Below are 17,562 nucleotides of genomic sequence, written 5' to 3'. Positions count from 1 at the left end.
TGGGTCCAGGTTGAAGATCAGTCCTGTTTTAGACACCCTTCTTCTTCTTCTTTTTTTTTTTTTAAATATTTTTTAAAGTTGTAGATAGACACAATATCTTTATTTAGTATTTCTTTTTCTTTTTTTAAAATATGGCGCGGGGGGTAGGGTGTCTAACCCAGTGCCTCATACATGCTAGGCAAGTACCACTGAGCCACAACCCCAGCCCCTCTTTTAGACATTCTTATTATGCACAATAATACCACTGAGCCACAACCCCAGCCCCTCTTTTAGACATTCTTATTATTGTGCATTTGCTAAACAAGATAAGCTGCTTATTTATATGTTTAGCAAAATGTTATCAAAATTAAAAACAAAATCAGGAGTTTCATAAAAGGAATCAAAATGAATTTCACTGTAGTTTAAAAAGTTTCCTTTTTAGTAGTCATAATTAATTGGAGAAATGGAAAATTAAGTATACTTCTTGTATTGTTATCCTGATATCCAGAATAAGATAATCAAATCTATAAAATTCATTGGACAGTGACTTTGGCACTTGTTTATTCTGTGCACCATGTTCACAGAGCTACTGCTGCCTTCTGGGCAGCTGACACACCTGGATGGCACCCTGAGCACCAGTGCTGCTGCTGCCTCAGCAGCCCATTCCACACATCAAGAAATTGAAGATATTGTTTTGCAAATTTTACTTACTGAAATATTTTAGGATCAGAATCTGAAGTACCATTTTATAAACGTAAGTTAAAAAGCAACCTTTTAAGCAAACTACAACTTTTTGAACACTAAATACTTTACTTTCCCATGCATCTGCTGAGTGATTTAGCTGGAGGTTGATGCTCCTGGATTTGTCAGTGATGAAGAATAACTAGACATGTTTAGAAAAGGTGCCTCCTTAATCCAGCACTGTCCCCGAGGTACTCTGGTGTCTTCTGCACAAGAGTGACACTGCACAAGTTACCATGAGTTGTGGCAGGTATTAATTTCCCCTGTGCACTGACTGTCTAATCTAAACATTCCAGTGTTGAAAGCAAAACCATTAGTTGGTATTTCTAGGGAAGGGTCACTGAGTCTCAGATGCATAAAATAATACATACAAAAATAAAACAGTATATTAATGCAGAATATCTGAGTCTGAGATGGAAAAAGGTCACATACTCATCTGATTTAAGCAGATAGAAATTCACAGATGTGTTTGTGATTTTACCAGCTATAGCAATTTCAAATATTGAAATGGCATTTGGATCAGGAAGATGGAGTTCAGATTATAGCACAGTGAATAACAAAGTGAAAATGTTATTCTAGCAGCTTACAGATACTTCATTGTGTTTGCCTCTGCTAAGTCCTGATGAAATGATTTGAAAGAGCCATGCCTGTTGTTTTTGGCGTTTATTGATTTTGTTCCATGCAGTGTGAAGGATCTACTCCTTGTCCTAAAATGATGAAATTGAAAGAAGATTGATTTTGGATGACTTCCAGTATCTTTCCTTAAACTTCAGTTTGTGGAGATTGGTCACTGGAAAACAAAACCATAACTCTCAAAATCCACTCCCTGCTGGTCTGAAACCAGAGCTTGCAGGTCATGCTCCTAATATCTTGGAGAGAATTGGAACTTTCAGCATATTTTGGAGCAGTATTATTTCCACATTTGATCAGTTCTCTTTAAAAAAAAATGGCAAAAATGGTTATTCAGCCTACTTTAGACATCCTGAAGAAGCTTTGTAGATACCTTCCATTTCTTCAAATGAGTCCTATAAAGAAACAATTAGAACTTTGAAGAACTATAATATTGAGAGTTGGAGTAAAGAAAGATTCATATTTTAAAGATTTTGAACATTTTAGAGGATCTAAATTGTAAGAAAAAAATTTTTGCTTTTTAAATAGTTCATAAATTATTGATAATCAAAAATGATATTGACAGTGGCTATTCCTATAGCATTATGCTTCCTGTTGTGTGAAGGAGAAGTTAAATGTCTAAAAAGTAAAGTGTATTCATGGCTGAACAAGCACGGCAAACACATGGAGAACCAGGCACATGTATCTTCCTACCTGGTATGGACCTTCCAACTCATGTGGATTTCTTCTTTAACAAAGAGTTGCTCTGCAGAATGACAGCAGACTTTACCATCATTTCCCCCCACCCCTCTCTCTCTTTTGTGGCCCTGATGGTAGTGTCAGCATTTTAGAGATGAAGACAGTGAGGCTGGGTGTATCCTGTGCCTCACGATCAAAATAAGAAACAGGAATAAACAGGTTGTGACTGATCACCTTCAGTTGATATTCATTCTTCACCATCACTTACCATTTTGCTCCCTTAGAAATTTCAAATATGCTTATGCAGGTGGCCGAAAGAAGTTTGGGGTTTATTATTTTTTAAGTGTAAAGTATCTCATGTGTTCTTGTTTTTCATAACTTTTTCAAAATCATTTTAATAGTTGAAGAAAATGTAATGTTTCTTCTTAGCTAGAGATGCAGTCTTTGACATATTATCAGTATACTGTATTTACTTTGTTTTTCTTTCACTCATTCAACATTTATTGAGTTCATGTTATGTGTGAAGTAGCTATGTGGTTAATACAAATATATACAAGAAATTAATTATCCATTAGGGGAGATGGATTCAGAAAAAGGAATTATGGAGTACCTCACTCAGGCCTGACCCTCATTGCCATTATGCTGATGGAATAAAGGATTTCTTAAGATAAGAACCCTAAAAAATCTGTATAGAAAGACTCATATTCACTAGTTGCTATGTCCTAAAAATACCCAATTTGGCTATTATAGGCCCTTGAATGAGGAATTTAGGATTTGAGGTATATAGATTTGGTTTTGACCCAGTGAACATCTAGACTGGGATTGGTAGAACATGCTTGCCAGGAAAAAGATTCTTCAGAACATCTATGTTTATGTGAACAATGGGCAGAGGAAGGCACTGGAAAGATAGGGATCTTTGTCTCTGCTTGGGAGGAATCTGTTGTGTTTTGGGACAAGGAAATCATTTCTGGAGCAAGGATATAGCTTCTATGAATAAGCATGAGTGAGGAAATCCTAACAAGGACGTATGAGATATTTTACATTTAAAAAATAATACATAAAGAGTAACTGCAGGACTGGCATTGTGGCTGAGTGGTAGAGTGCTCGCCTAGCACTTGTGAGGTGCTGGGCTTAATTCTCAGCACCACAAATAAATAAATAGATGGATAGATAGATAGATAGATAGATAGATAAATAAATAAAGGTATTGTGTTCAGCTACAACTAAAAAAAAAAAAAAAGTAACTGCAGTGTCTGCTCATGGGAGATGATATTTGAAGGCCAGTCAGGAATTTACCAGGCACTGTTCCATCAGGTATCAGTTCTGTGGTGCACACTCTGATAGGAAACTCTTGGATATGTCTGTGTTCAGAAATCAGAGGATGAGATAGGTGTGTACGTATAGTCCCAACTACTCGGGAGGCTGAGGGGGAAGGATCCCTTGAATCTAGGAGTTTGAGACCAGCTTGGACAACATGTTCAACATGTGGACAAAGAAAAAAAGAAGTTGGAAGAACAATTCTGGAAGGAACATAGTAGAAATAGTGGGAATGGGAACAACTGGTACAGGTAAATGTGGAGTCTTAGATGCCAAAGTCAAGGAAGTCCTAGTAGTGCTGAGGAGGTCAAAAGCATTGACCCTGAATAATCCTCTGGATTAGAGAGCCACAAGGAAATTCAGAAACTTTTTTGGAGATCATGTGATTTTTGTCCTCCGGTGGTCTTAGTGTTGAAAATGTGTGTGAACTTATATAAAGGAATATTTCTAGGTAGTATATTCCATTACCTTTCCAGCTCTGCTCCTGCGACATTTTCCATTGAACTGCAAGATCTTAGAGGACCTATATTACTATATCATGAACTTGTTTTTCAAAATATTTTGATAATTGCTTTTCAGTATAATTTACTTCCATTATAATGTTATATAACTTAATTTCATTTAAAAACACTGTTCTGAGAAAGCATTCATAGGCTAGGTGGCCAGTGGTCCATGGTACAAAAGGGGTGCCAGATTCTGTCCTGGAGACTGCATTTCTGAGTCCCTAGCATAGTGGCGGCATGTAGGTACTGGGTAGATACAGATGACTGACTAAGGAATGAGGTATGGAAAACCTCATAGAGCCTCCCCATCCACCCACTAGGAAAGGCATGATACAATAAACCAAGTTTCTACTCTCTGAGTTATGATCATATTTTAGCAATCACCAGACAGTTTGAGCTAGAGTTTGTATCATCCCCGTAGCTAGGCTTCTTTTAGCAAGAGTCAGTGTAGGGAAGGCTTTTAAAGCATGGCTCTTAAGTCTGGATTTAAGGCCAAACTCTCTTATTTCCTAGATGAGTGTGCTTGGACAAGGTATTTATCATTTTATATTTAAGTTTTCTTTTCTGTAGATATGATAGTAATACAAAAGGATAGAAACATTATAGATTCTTTGTGATCATGGCCTATGCTTGTGAAATAATAAATAAAATTAAATAAGATGCTTGGATATATATATTCATATTGTTCTGTACTTTCCCCTTCCCTAGAAAGTATATCTTTGTTTTATCACATTTGACATACATTTCATATATAAAATACTGGCTCTTCTTAATTACTGATAATGGAGTTAAAACCATATTTTTTCATGAATTAACTTGCTAAATAGTTTATTTTGAGGAAGTGTGAATTTAACTTGGAGAAAGTTGCCTACCACCATTGGAACACAGGTGTACTTTGATAATAATCTTCAGGAATTATATAATTGAGAAGAAACTTGCATATAATTTTATTCATCTAGTTTAAGATATATTTTAGCATATCACTGCCTATATAGAAAGTTTTCCTTTCATCTCGGCCCAGTGGCTCACACCTGTAATCCCAGCAGCTTGAGAGGCTGAGGCAGGAGGATCACAAGTTCAAGGTCAACCTCAGCAAATTTCTGAGATCCTGTCTAAAAATAAAATATAAAAAGGGCTGGGGATGTGGCTCAATGGTTAAGTAACCCTGGTTTCAATTCCTGGTATCCCCCTGTCAAAAAAAAAAGTATATTTTTGAGTACCTGTAACACTTTGTTGGAACCATGGCAGTGATAGCAATTATATGCTTTAATGTTACTATTTCTTGCAAATTATATATTATTTTAAAAAATTGATTGTGATGCTGATGTGGAGGATGAATAAGTTACATATCTAATGTACAACATGAGATTGCTACTCAATATATTTAGAGTTGTATTTGAGATTTTTGCTAGAAGAGTAAACTTAGGTGCTTCTGCCATACAAAGTCAAGGGGTAACAGTGAAATGATGGATATGTTAACTGGTTTGCCTATAGTAACAATTTCACTATGTGTGTATTTATCAAAAAACACTGCAAAAATGTTTTTTTACAAATAAATTACGTAGATAAATTTTATCCCCAGAGATTCCTGTGGTACCTGATATTGGTGGGTATTTAGTGATTTTTGAGTGAATTTGTCTTTAATGTGGTAGAATGGTTCCAGTTCCAGGCTTTCTAGTTTGCATGCATTCTTTGATATTGTCAGATATTTCTTAATTTTGGAGCAGTTTTATATGTGTTCACTTTGGTTGTGTCTGAGCTACTGACTTGTAATCCTAATTCTGGAGTAAAATTGAATAATTTTCCTCTGTTGAAAACATTTGAAAAGCATATTTGAAATCTTGCCAAACTTTTCATATGTAAACACCCTTTTCATCATCTTCTCAGAAGTCATCACACCAGAGCCACTTCTCCCAGTACTTTCCATTCTTCTGTGCTTCTGCTCAGTCAGAACTCAAGTACTCCTAGTCCCAAGTGGCCTAAGATCTTTTTAGCTTTCTCTCTCACTTCCTTCCCCTGAAACAATGCACCTTAGGCTGTGGGCACTGGAAGCTGTCTAGTTTTTAACACACAGACAGCTCCCCTTTCCTAGACCTGGACATATATGTAACTATGAATGTCTCACATTATACTTTCCTCTCTTTGGTTTGATTGAAATCCACTTATTATTTGATTGATGAATTGAATAGTTTCCCTGCCTCTTCTGAAACTCAGAGAGGTAAAATATCACTTCTGTCTTCTCTTCAAGAACCTCACTTTTCATTAATTCGTAAATGTATTTTGATTTGTTTTCCTCCATATCTATTTATTATGAGATTTATATCAGTCTGTAATAAAGATAAGTTTTAATAGTGTTTTCACCTACATTTTATTTATTTTTAAAAATAAAACAAATTAAAAAAACTTTATTTTTTGAGCAGTTTTTGGTCCCCAGTAAAATTGAGAAGAACGTACAGAGAATTCCTACAGACCTTCTATCCCAGGCTCCCCCACTACCAACACTCATATTTTATATGTTAAAGTTTCTTACTTGGTCTGCTATTTCTGGGCTCTAAATAGAATTTCAGAGAAGAGACCTCTAGGGCAATAAATAGCTTATTAGTGGTTCAGACTATGGACTCTAGAGCTAGATGTTCTGGGCTCTGATCTTCATTTGCTACTTGCTAGCTTCTGTAACCTTGGACAGGCCATTTAACTTTCTGTGCTCCAGTTTTCTTATATATAACACAGAGATAATAATAATAACTACCTGATTGAGTTATTGGAAAGTTTATAGAAATATAAATGGAATGCTTTCCCCTCCTTAAAAGAAATCATTTTTTTAATAGTATGTAATAGTATGGCCTTGCTAAAGAAGCAGCTGGCATGAAGTCAGCCTAGCTACTCTGAAACTGGCAGAGCTACCTCTTACTCCCCATACCAGCCTGGCTGCCCCCACCTCATTATCAGGGCTTGTGTCAGAAAGTTAAACCAAGTGACTTGACCGAGGAATTAACAAGGGGGTAATTAATAAAGTGGGAAGAAATTATAGGGAGTTGTGGAGAGGGAAGAAAAGGAGGAGGTGTCCTGCGTCCTAGGTAGAGGGAGAAACAGTCTTTCTCTTCACACAGACAGAAATGTCAATCAAGGGGCTAGGGATGTGGTTTAAGCGGTAGCGCGCTCGCCTGGCATGTGTGCAGCCCGGGTTCGATCCTCAGCACCACATACAAACAAAGATGTTGTGTCCGCCGAAAACTAAAAAATAAATATTAAAAAAATTCTCTCTCTCTTTCTCTCAAAAAAAAAAATGTCAATCAGTCCTAGGGAAGAAAATAATGGGAAATATTCAGCAAGAATGTTTTTGCTTTTAGTGTGTAAATGTGGTTGGTTAAAATGTATATTTTCTTTCTCTCCCCCTGTTCTTTCTTCTTTTTTTTTCCCCTCCTTAAAGTGTCTTTTAAAACCTTTTCTTGTCTTTGTTATTTCTCATCCTTATTTCCAATATACTTTGATAAATTTTGACATACTGAAAATTATAGGAATTACATACATACAATTATGATTACTGATATATTTAATTTTTACAAATCTAGAATATTGAAGGAGTAGTTCCTCAAACCTGAATTGCCTTTTAGTATCAATTTAGTGTATGAAAGCACAATTTACGACAGGTTTGCTTTCCAGGAAATGGAAAACGTGAGATCTGCTCTTTGTATTTTGAAAACATTCCATTAGGTTCTACTTGTTGATGTTTTACATTTGTGCAATATCTTTTCCACATGGTGTGTAATTAATTATTCATTCTTGAATCTTTATTTTTCAGAGCACCTATTTATATAACTCAATTTGTCCATCACTTGGGTATGTAGCTTTAATAGTAACATTTGTTAATTCTTGACTATTTTTGACCAGTAATATTGGGCATTAACACGTTTTATTTATTACTTTTCTTTTGAAATACTTGGAGTATTTCTAACCTTCAAACAGCTTTTCCCAATCTGTTCTCTTAGCACATTTGACATGCAACAATAGTGACTTTTGTCTTGTTAGGGAGTTGGGCCAAATTGTTTGATAAATGACAGGTGGGATATTATTTAGGGCTGTTGAGACATTGGGTTCCACAAGTGCTTTGTTCCCTCTAGATTATGCATGTTCACACAGCCATTGTGGCATCCAACTTCTTTATTGAGTTTTGAACATGCCTGCAAGAGTTGGCCTTATAAAGATTTTAACTATAGTGTTAGCAGTTTCTTAAACATTTTATATACTCATTTATTAAAGTTTGGTTTTAGTAATGGTGTTATACTTCACATTTATTATGGTTTGGTTTTGTTTGTTTTCACATTGTCTTCCATTATGAAAAGTACAACCACTTTGTTTGTGGTAATGAATATTTGTGCTTTTTGTTTCCTTGGGGTTTTAGATCTTAAGAATGGAATATATGTTTTGGCCTATATTTACCTGCAAATTTAAAAAAATACAACCAACCACCACCTTGTCACGTAAGTGAACTTCTTAAGAAATTGAAGACCTTCCTTTTGCTTACTGAATATATTCAATATCAGAAATATCAAAGTATCTTTTAAAGCAGGAAGTGATGCAAAACTTTCGGGCCGATCCCAACTGTGAAGTATATTAAAGCATTCTGCAGGGATAGTTATTATTTTTCTTCTTTTTGATAAAAAGATATTTATTTGGGCTGGGGATGTGGTTCAAGCGGTTGTATCCACCGAAAACTGAAAAATAATAATATTAAAAAATTCTCTCTCTCTCTCTCTGAAAAAAAAAAAGGATATTTATTTGATATTCTTTAAATTCTAGGTATGTTATGCCCAACGGCATAGCTGTGATGCTCACAAACAGAATTCCTGTCCTGGGCTTGGGTGCTGCTACTTTGTATCCATGGCTTGTTAGGGCAAATGCTGTGTTTATAGATCTGACCATACAAATTCTAAACAAACAAAAAACTGGTATTAATAATAGCTGTAATTTATTAAAAGTTAAATGCTTTGTTCATGATATTTCTTAACCCTCACAAATGAGAAGGAACTATGAATATCTTTGTTTTATAGGTAAGTGAATTAAGGCTCAAAGAGATTGATTAATTTGCCTCAAATTACAGAACTGCTCCTGGGAATTTTGAAACTCCAGACTATTTGTTGCCAGTTGATCCTTTCTATTATGACTCATCTTTCAATATAGGTTCCCCGCCCCCTGCGCCCCCCTGTGGTGCTGGGGTTTGAATCTAGGGCTTTGTGCTTATAAGGCAAGCACTCTATCAACTGAGCTGTGTCCCCAGCCCTCAATATAAGTTTTAGACTAATGTGTTTACCATGTTTTTAAGATGAAATCAAAGCACTATAATTGAAAACTTGGTGATTTGAATTATTAACAGTTATTTTTAATTAAAAGCAAAAAGTGCTGTGTTTGTTGCTTAGTGATAAAGTGTTTGCCGAGCATGTGTGAAACACTGGGTTTGATCCTCAACACTACATGAAAATAAATAAAAATAAAGGTATTGTGTCTATCTACAACTAACTAAATAAATAAATAGAGCAAAAAGCAAGTTTTAAAAAAATCAATGAAGAGTGTCTAGCCTTGAAAATTATACCAGTCATATTTTGAATTCAGTTTAGGCATATATTTACTAAAGAAAAAGGATTTTTTCTTATTTTAGTGAAAAGTGATATTTATTTATTGCAGTTCTTTGCAATCTTCACAAATATCCATGTTAGTCCAAATGATCCTAAGTATATAGCATCCTTCTTCCCAGTTTTCATCATAAGCAGCAAATATTCTAGGTCAGCAATTTAAAATCAGCACCCAGGATATTTATACTTTTGTTTCTGAATTATATGTACTTGTATAGTTATGTGAAATTTTCTAATATTTAGTTGGCCTTCCATATTTGCAGATTCTGCACCCGAGGTTGGAAAATATTTGGAAAAATATCTGTCCTATCTGTACAGATGTATAAGCACTACTTACTAACACATTAGCATTGTATTAGGTATTGTAAGTCATCTAAAGATGATTTAAAGTGGACAGGAGAATGATTTTAAATAAGGGACTTGAGCATCCAGGAGTTTTTGTATGGAGCAGGAGTCCTGAAACCAATCTCCTGTGGATACCGAGGAATGACTATACATTTATTCAAGGAAGAAAGTGACCTGGAAGAGGGCTGCTGCACATGATATGCAGGTCACTGGGAGTGCCCCTTCCAGGGCATGAGGGGGATGTGTCTCTTGAGTCCCTGGGAAGCTTCCCCTCTTGAGACCACAGATGGGAAATTGTTTCTGGGCTAGTGCAGGGAATATTGCTGGTGGTGTTTCTTTGGTTTCTTATGCTGATCTACGCATAATTGTGGTCTAGAAAATATTGAGTGAATGATTAACATATAGTTCTCAGTTTTATTTAGCTGCCAAACTTTTAGCACTAGGAAATAACCCAAGCCAACTACCTTGCAGTGGCTTAGGATTTCAGGTTTTAAAGTCAAAACTCATAGCTATAAAAACAGTTGAAAGCTTTCAATGTATTGTATGAATAAAGAATGACTTATGAGATAGAATTTAAATCAGTACACACATTTTTTTCCTCTGTCCTCTTGTCTCATATTATTAAATTTGGGTCTTGGATAAACATTTATAACAATCATCTCTACAGAAGTAGGTAGTTTTAAATAATGTGAATTGGTAACCATTTAAGATCTTTAGTATGATCAATATATATATAATATCACTTTCACTCTTCAGTCAAAGTGAAAGCACACCATACTTGAGGGTAGATTTGGGGCAAACAATCAATCTATAGAAAAATGTTTTCCTTTATTTTCAAAATATCATTAAGACTTCTTATTTATAATAACTTCTTATTATTCTCAGAGGCTGTGAGGTTTAGGAATGCAGAGTGTGAGTAAATGAGGGTGGGTGGGGAAGGCTGTGAACAAGCAATTGGTCAGTTCTCTAGAGGTCTCCAGGGCCTGTCTGCACATTTCTTTCTCTACCCCAGGTGTTAGTCATATTGACTTTCTTGCTGACTCTGGGACAGGTCAGCCATGCTTCTGCCTTAGGGCCTTCTGCACTTGGAGGCCTTCAGTGGCTTGCTTCTTTCTTTGAGTTTTTTCAGAGGTCACCTTCTTAGTAAGCGGCTCTGTTACTCTCTGTGACTTGCATTCTGCCTGTACCCAGCTCCTTACTCCATAGCACCTTCTTCTACCATACTCCATACATTGTACTTATTCATGTTGTTTAGTGGCCTTCTTTCCCTGCCTGAATCATGAGATCCACAAAGGCAGAAATTTTGTTTTTGCTGTACCTCCTGGAATGGATATCATGCAATGGGGTCTAGAATGGTGATGGCTCATAAGTACTCAACTATATTGTTTGAATGAGTGGATGAATAGTTTTCATATAATTACAGAACTTAGAAACTAGCTTCATTTTGTTTTGCTGTTTTAAGCTGTGTTTATCCAAGACCTGAAAATAAAATTTGCTTCCTATTGTGTATTTAAGGAAAAAAAGCCCACTATTATGGAGGCCCCTCCCTGGCTCTCATGGCTGTCATAGATAGTTTAAGTAGTGAGGCTATTGCTGTGCACAACCAAGGAACAGAGAAAGGCAGAGAAGTCTGGGAGGAGGATACCAGGTGCCATCATCACTTGGGGAAGCTGGTATGTAAACTAAGTTGATTTTTCACCTGTATAATGTGGGTGTTTATATCGCTAGCATTGTTTGTGTGGTTTATAGACTGAAGAGAATAGTTCAAGAGAAAACATAAATAGTGTGTGAAAGAATGGGGCATGCTTATATTTACCTGTACATTCTCTTGTTATTTAAAAAGTATGTTTGTATTATTTTTGGTTATTTCAGCTATAAAACTTATTTTGTAAAATTCAGAAAGTTCAAAAACTAGGCTTTAATGCCAGTACTGAAAATGGCACTTCCTATCTTCATTTTTAAAGAAGTTCCTGTTTATTACTTGTAGATTCTTTTTAGGCCAATGCCCTCTCTGAACATCTGAAATCTTTCCCCCTCAGCACTTGAACAACACTTTTATAATCTTTCTAAGCAAATTAATAAAACAGCAACAAACAAAAACAAAAAACTCAAAAAAATTATTTAGGAGTAAATCTAAATGAGAGCAACAAATCTCTACAATGAAAATTAAAAAACACTGATGAGGGGCTGGGGATGTGGCTCAAGCAGTAGCGCGCTTGCCTGGCATGTGCGGTTGCTAGGTTCGATCCTCAGCACCACATAAAAATAAAATAAAGATGTTGTGTCCATCGAAAACTAAAAAATAACTATTAAAAAATTCTCTCTCTCTGTCTCTAAAAAAAAAACACTGATAATATATTCAGGACACATAGAACTGGAAAAATATCCTGTGTTCATGGATAGGAAAAAATATCAATGTTGTTAAAATAACCATACTCTCCCAAATGTTCTATAGGTTCAATGAAGTTATACAAACAGACAAAACAATCCTAAATTCATATGGAACCACAAAAAACCCAGAGTAGCCAAAGGGATCCTGAATGGGATAGAGGGTTATGTTGGAAGTATCCTAATACTTGACTTTGAAACATACTGCAAAGCTAAAACAGCTTGGTACTGGCATACAAACAGATACATAGACAAATGGAACAGAACCCAGAAATTAATCTGCATTCATATAGCCAACTGAGATTTTATTGAGGTGCTAAGAACATGCAATGATGCTGGAAAAAATGAATATACATAAATGAAAGATTGAAACTTCTCCCCCTTCCTCTCCCTGAACACAAAAATCAATTCAAAATAGATCAGATATCTAAATGTTAAACCCCAGGTGGGAAGCTGGGAGGGGAATGGACGGTAGTTAAGTAAGGAGCTCTAAAACATGTAGTGGAGGATATATTCTGGTTCTTCTTTAGTGCACAGTAGAGTAACTTTTGTTTAAAACAATCTAGGATACATTTGAAGACATATATACTACATGAAAACTTAGGCAATGGTGTAGGCAATGATTTTTCAGTTAGGACCACAAAAGTACAGGCAACAAAAGTGAAAATACAATAATTTGATTGTATCAAGCTGAGAATCTCCTGTGCAGCAAAGAATATAATGAACAAAACTGAGAAGCAACCCACAAACTGGGAGAAAATATTTGCAAACCATTCATTCAGTAAAGGGTTAATATTCAGAATACACAAGGAACTAAAAACAATCATGAAAACAAAAACCTGAATAATCCAATTTAAAAAATGGACTAAAGAAATAATCAGAAGTGTCTCAAAAGATGACACACAGCAGCCAACAAGTGCATGAAAAAACGCTTAATTTCTGTGATATGTTTAAAATTCAAGAGCATAAAATTTCCAACACACAAAAGTAATTAATGGTTGAAGAGATAGAAATGCTTATTATCCTAATTTGATTATGACACATTGTATATATGTATTGAATTACTCCATAAGGATGTACAAATTTTATGTCTCAATAATAAATAATTTTCTATTAGCATCAATTATGAAAGGGGTAATTATAAACACTATAAATAAAACTATGAAATAGCTTATAATTATTGTAATGATCAAATTCTTCCTTTTTAAATTTAAAGAAAATTCTAGTTCTGATAAATGATGTATTTTCAGATATGTATAACTCTATATTGCGTTCATAAAGAAACTCTGTACATGATGGCATGTTTAATGGACATACTCCAGCAGCTGCAGCTGAAGCCTATTACCTTTGAAACAACTTGAACACCTGTGAATTATTCTATTCTAGTGGACAGTCTATATTGAGGATTAGAAGATCTAGCTCTGCCTCCCAGGTGCAACTTTGATTTATATGGCAGTTATGAACACTAAATTATTTTCTTTTGATCTCTGCTTGAACTTCCAAGTATAGGCTTTGATGGTTTCTTCTCCATTCCCTGCTTCTGTCCTCCACACCCTTCACAGTGATCCTCAGTGTGGTGGATAGCAATGTTCTTGAACATCTTTGTTATCACCTTCAGAAGACTTTATTTGAAAGTTCTTCCCATGTTCACAGTAGATTTTTCTTCCTTTAACTTTTACCTCCAGCATAAGGAAAAAGAGTTAGATCTCTCTTCTATTTTACTTTTTCCCAGATATATCAGGAGAGTTACAACATGATAAGAATTATTATGACCTGTTATTCCAAGTTAAATCTTCTTGGGCTTTTCTCCAATCTTCCACAGATGTGATTTTCAGCTCTCCATACTATCCTGGTCCCTATTAATGAAAACTATTCCAGATGGATAAAGCTTTGCTTTTGGTGTGATATGCTGATAGTCCACAAGTCAGGCACAACCAGCAGCCTTTAGAGGGTAGAGTGGCTGTCCTCCTTCACTTTGGAGACAGTTTCCATCTATGTATAGCCATGATGCTATCAGCTTCATTGAGTAGTTAGTGTCATACTGTTGACATTTTGAGCCTCACTTAATCAAAGTCTGTTTTATTTTCCTTTCCCTGCTTGTATACCAGTGCACCTACACCATCATAATCCATGACACTTTTTGTGTTTGTTTTGGGGGTTTGGTGTTTTATTCAGTTTATATAGTCATAGCTAATTAACAATGGGACATATAGTGAGGAATGTGTTGTGCAGCAGTTTCCTTGTGTGAATATTAGTGCTCACAAAAATGAAGATGGCTTCCATATCCTTAGATGTTACGATCTCACAGGTCCATTGTTGCCTTCAACACTGTATTTGATTTCATTATATGTACTAGATGTGGACCTTGGTACCAATAGTTAATATCTGCTTCAGGGGCATTATTTCTCCTTCCAAATTACTAATCACTTATTGTAGCCTTTTATCATTGAAATACATGAGATATTATTAAAATATTGTGTAGGATGAGGCTCAAGATAGTGCTCCAAGGTGTAGCTCAATGTGCTGCCAGACCTGTGTTGCCTGATATGGCAGCTGTGAACATGTGACTATCCACACTTATATTTTAATTAGTTGAATTCAAAGGGAATTAAAATCTAGTTTCTTAGCTGCACTAGTCACATTTTAAATACCCACTAGCTACATGTGGTTTTTGGACAGCAGCAAATTCTAATTTATAGTGTTATATTGATTTTATCTAATATTGATTTCTTAGCACTCTGAAACATAAAAGAAATAACTTTCTGTATTTCTCCATTTTTATTCCTTTAATTTAACTATAGATTATTAAAGAGACACATTTTATTTGAGGGTACCAGGCAGATTTTAATAAAAAAGATATAATTTGATTTATTTTTTGAAGAATGACTGTGATTTTTAAATTGGTGGAATTGTCAATTTCTTGGGAAAATGTGATAATACAGAAAGACATACTACTAAAACTATTATGCAGATTTAATGCAATTTCAATTAAAATCCCAACATCATTCCTTATAGAACTAGAAAAAGCAATCATAAAATTCATCTGGAAAAATAAGAGACCCAGAATAGCCAAAGCAATCCTTAGCAAGAAGAGTAAAGCAGGAGGCATCATAATACCAGACCTTAAATTATACTACAAAGCTATAGTAACAACAACAACAACAATAAACATGGTATTGGCACCAAAACAGACATGTAGACCAATGGTACAAATTAGAAGATACAAAGACAAACCCATATAGAGTTATCTATTAGACAAAAGTGCCAAAAACATACATTAGAGAAAAGATTTCCTCTTTAACCAATGGTGCTAGGAAAACTGGAAATCCATATGTAGCAAAATGAAATTAAACTTCTCTCTCTTACCCTGCACAAAAATCAACTCAAAGTGGATCAAAGACTTTGGCACTAGAACAGAGACGCTACGCCTAATAGAAAAAAAAGTAGGCCCCAAAATTCATCATATTGGCTTAGGACTCTTAAAGCACAAGAAGTAAAATTAAGAATCAATGAATGGAATGGAAACTAAAAAGTCTCTTCTCAGCAAAGTAAACAATCAATAATGTGAAGAGAGAGCCTACAGAATGGGAAAAAATCATTACTACAAGCACCTCAGATAGAGCACTAATCTTCAGGATATATAAAGAACTCAAAAAACTTAACACCACAAAACCAAATAATACAATCAATAAATGGGCTAAGAAACTGAAACAGAGACTTCACAGAAAAAGAAATAGTCAACATCATGGAAAAATGTTTAACATCTCTAGTAATTAGAGAAATGCAAATAAAAACTACTCTATGATTTCATCTCACTACAGTCAGAATGGCAACTCTCAAGAATATAAGCAATAATAAGTGTTGGGGAAAAAGGTACAGTCATATATTGCTGGTGGGACTTCAAATTGGTACAACCACTATGGAAAGCAGTATGGTGATTCCTTAGAAAACTTGGAATGAAACCACCATTTGACCCAGTATCCCACTCCTTGGTTTATACCCAAAGGACTTAAAATCAGCATACCACAGTGACGCAGCCACATCAATATTTTATAGCAGTTCAATTCATAGTAGCTCAACTATGGAACCAACCTGGATGCTCTTCAACAGATGAATGGATAAAAAAAAAAAGTGGTACATATACACAAGGGATTCTTACTCAGCCTTAAAGAAAAATGAAATTATCGCATTTATAGGTAAATGGGTGGAACTAGAGAATACCATGCTAAGTGAAATAAGCCAGTACCCCAAACCCCAAAAGCTGAATATTTGGTAAGCACATACTGATCCATAGTGGGGGTGGTGGTGGTGGTAGGGAAGAATGAAGGAACTTTGGATTGTATAAAGGGGAGTGAGGGGAAGAACCATAGAATGACACACATGATTACCCTATGTGTAAGTATGATTACACTACTGGTGTGATTTACACCATGTTCAGCCAGAAGAATAATATGTTGTATTCCATTTGTGTGCAATGTGTCAGAATTCACTCTACTGTCATGTATAACAATTTGTAACAAATTAAAAGAAAATAGGAGGGAGACTGGTAGAATAGAAGAAGGGGATTAGGAGAGGGAGGGGAAGGATAGGGGAGCTACTGAGGAATGAAACTGATCAAATTATACCATTTTATTTTGTGCATGTATGAATATATTATAACCAATCCTACTGTTACGTATAATTTTAATGTGCCAATAAAAAGGAAAAAATATGAATAAATAGTGATGTACATTAGTGCATAATAAATAAATTAAATAATTGCAAAAAAAGAGAGAGATATGAATAGTTCAGTATTCCCAGGGATTAAGATGTGTGAGGTTTAATAGTTAGATTTATATCTGGAAAAGAAAATTGGAGATGTGATTACGTTTTATTTTAAAAAATGATTGTAACTGCTTATAAATATGAATTGGAGGAAGAGAAAGTTTATCCATTCATTCAGCACTTACTTGTTGGGCTTCTGCTCTGTCCTGGCACTGAACTGTGTATAGAATATACCCTCATGGCATCTTTCCTTGGAAGGGCTGAGCAATCAGCTGGGGAGACACAGAAGGACCTCACTGCAATTTGTGTGCTATGGTTGAGATAGGGATAGTGATGATGTCTGTAGGAAACAAGGTCACTGATCTGGGAAGGTATCCAGTGAGTCATTTTAGTTGTTTATCTCTGAAGTAGAAGTTTGATAAAGATCATTTAACGTCTGGAGTTATTTCCCTTTATTTGTGGTTTTGTAAGCACCTGAACTGTTTCTAATGGGCAGTCAGGGTTGAAATGCACTAGTCCTCTGTGTAGAATTTCATAATAAATAATAGGTGACTTATTTTGTCACCTCTGACATGAATGCTCCCCTT

At 35.3% G+C, this 17,562-nt stretch overlaps 1 protein-coding gene across 1 annotated transcript in view; it reads left to right on the top strand.

The window, feature by feature from the left end:
• Positions 1-17,562, top strand: part of Gmds (GDP-mannose 4,6-dehydratase) — a 642,352-nt gene that overhangs the window by 172,598 nt on the left and 452,192 nt on the right. The window lies entirely within an intron of this gene.

This window comes from Callospermophilus lateralis, chromosome 6 (assembly GCF_048772815.1).
Source record: "Callospermophilus lateralis isolate mCalLat2 chromosome 6, mCalLat2.hap1, whole genome shotgun sequence".
NCBI classification, from domain to species: domain Eukaryota; kingdom Metazoa; phylum Chordata; class Mammalia; order Rodentia; family Sciuridae; genus Callospermophilus; species Callospermophilus lateralis.
Note: the sequence above shows the minus strand (reverse complement) of the source record. Positions and strands in the feature narration are given on the sequence as shown.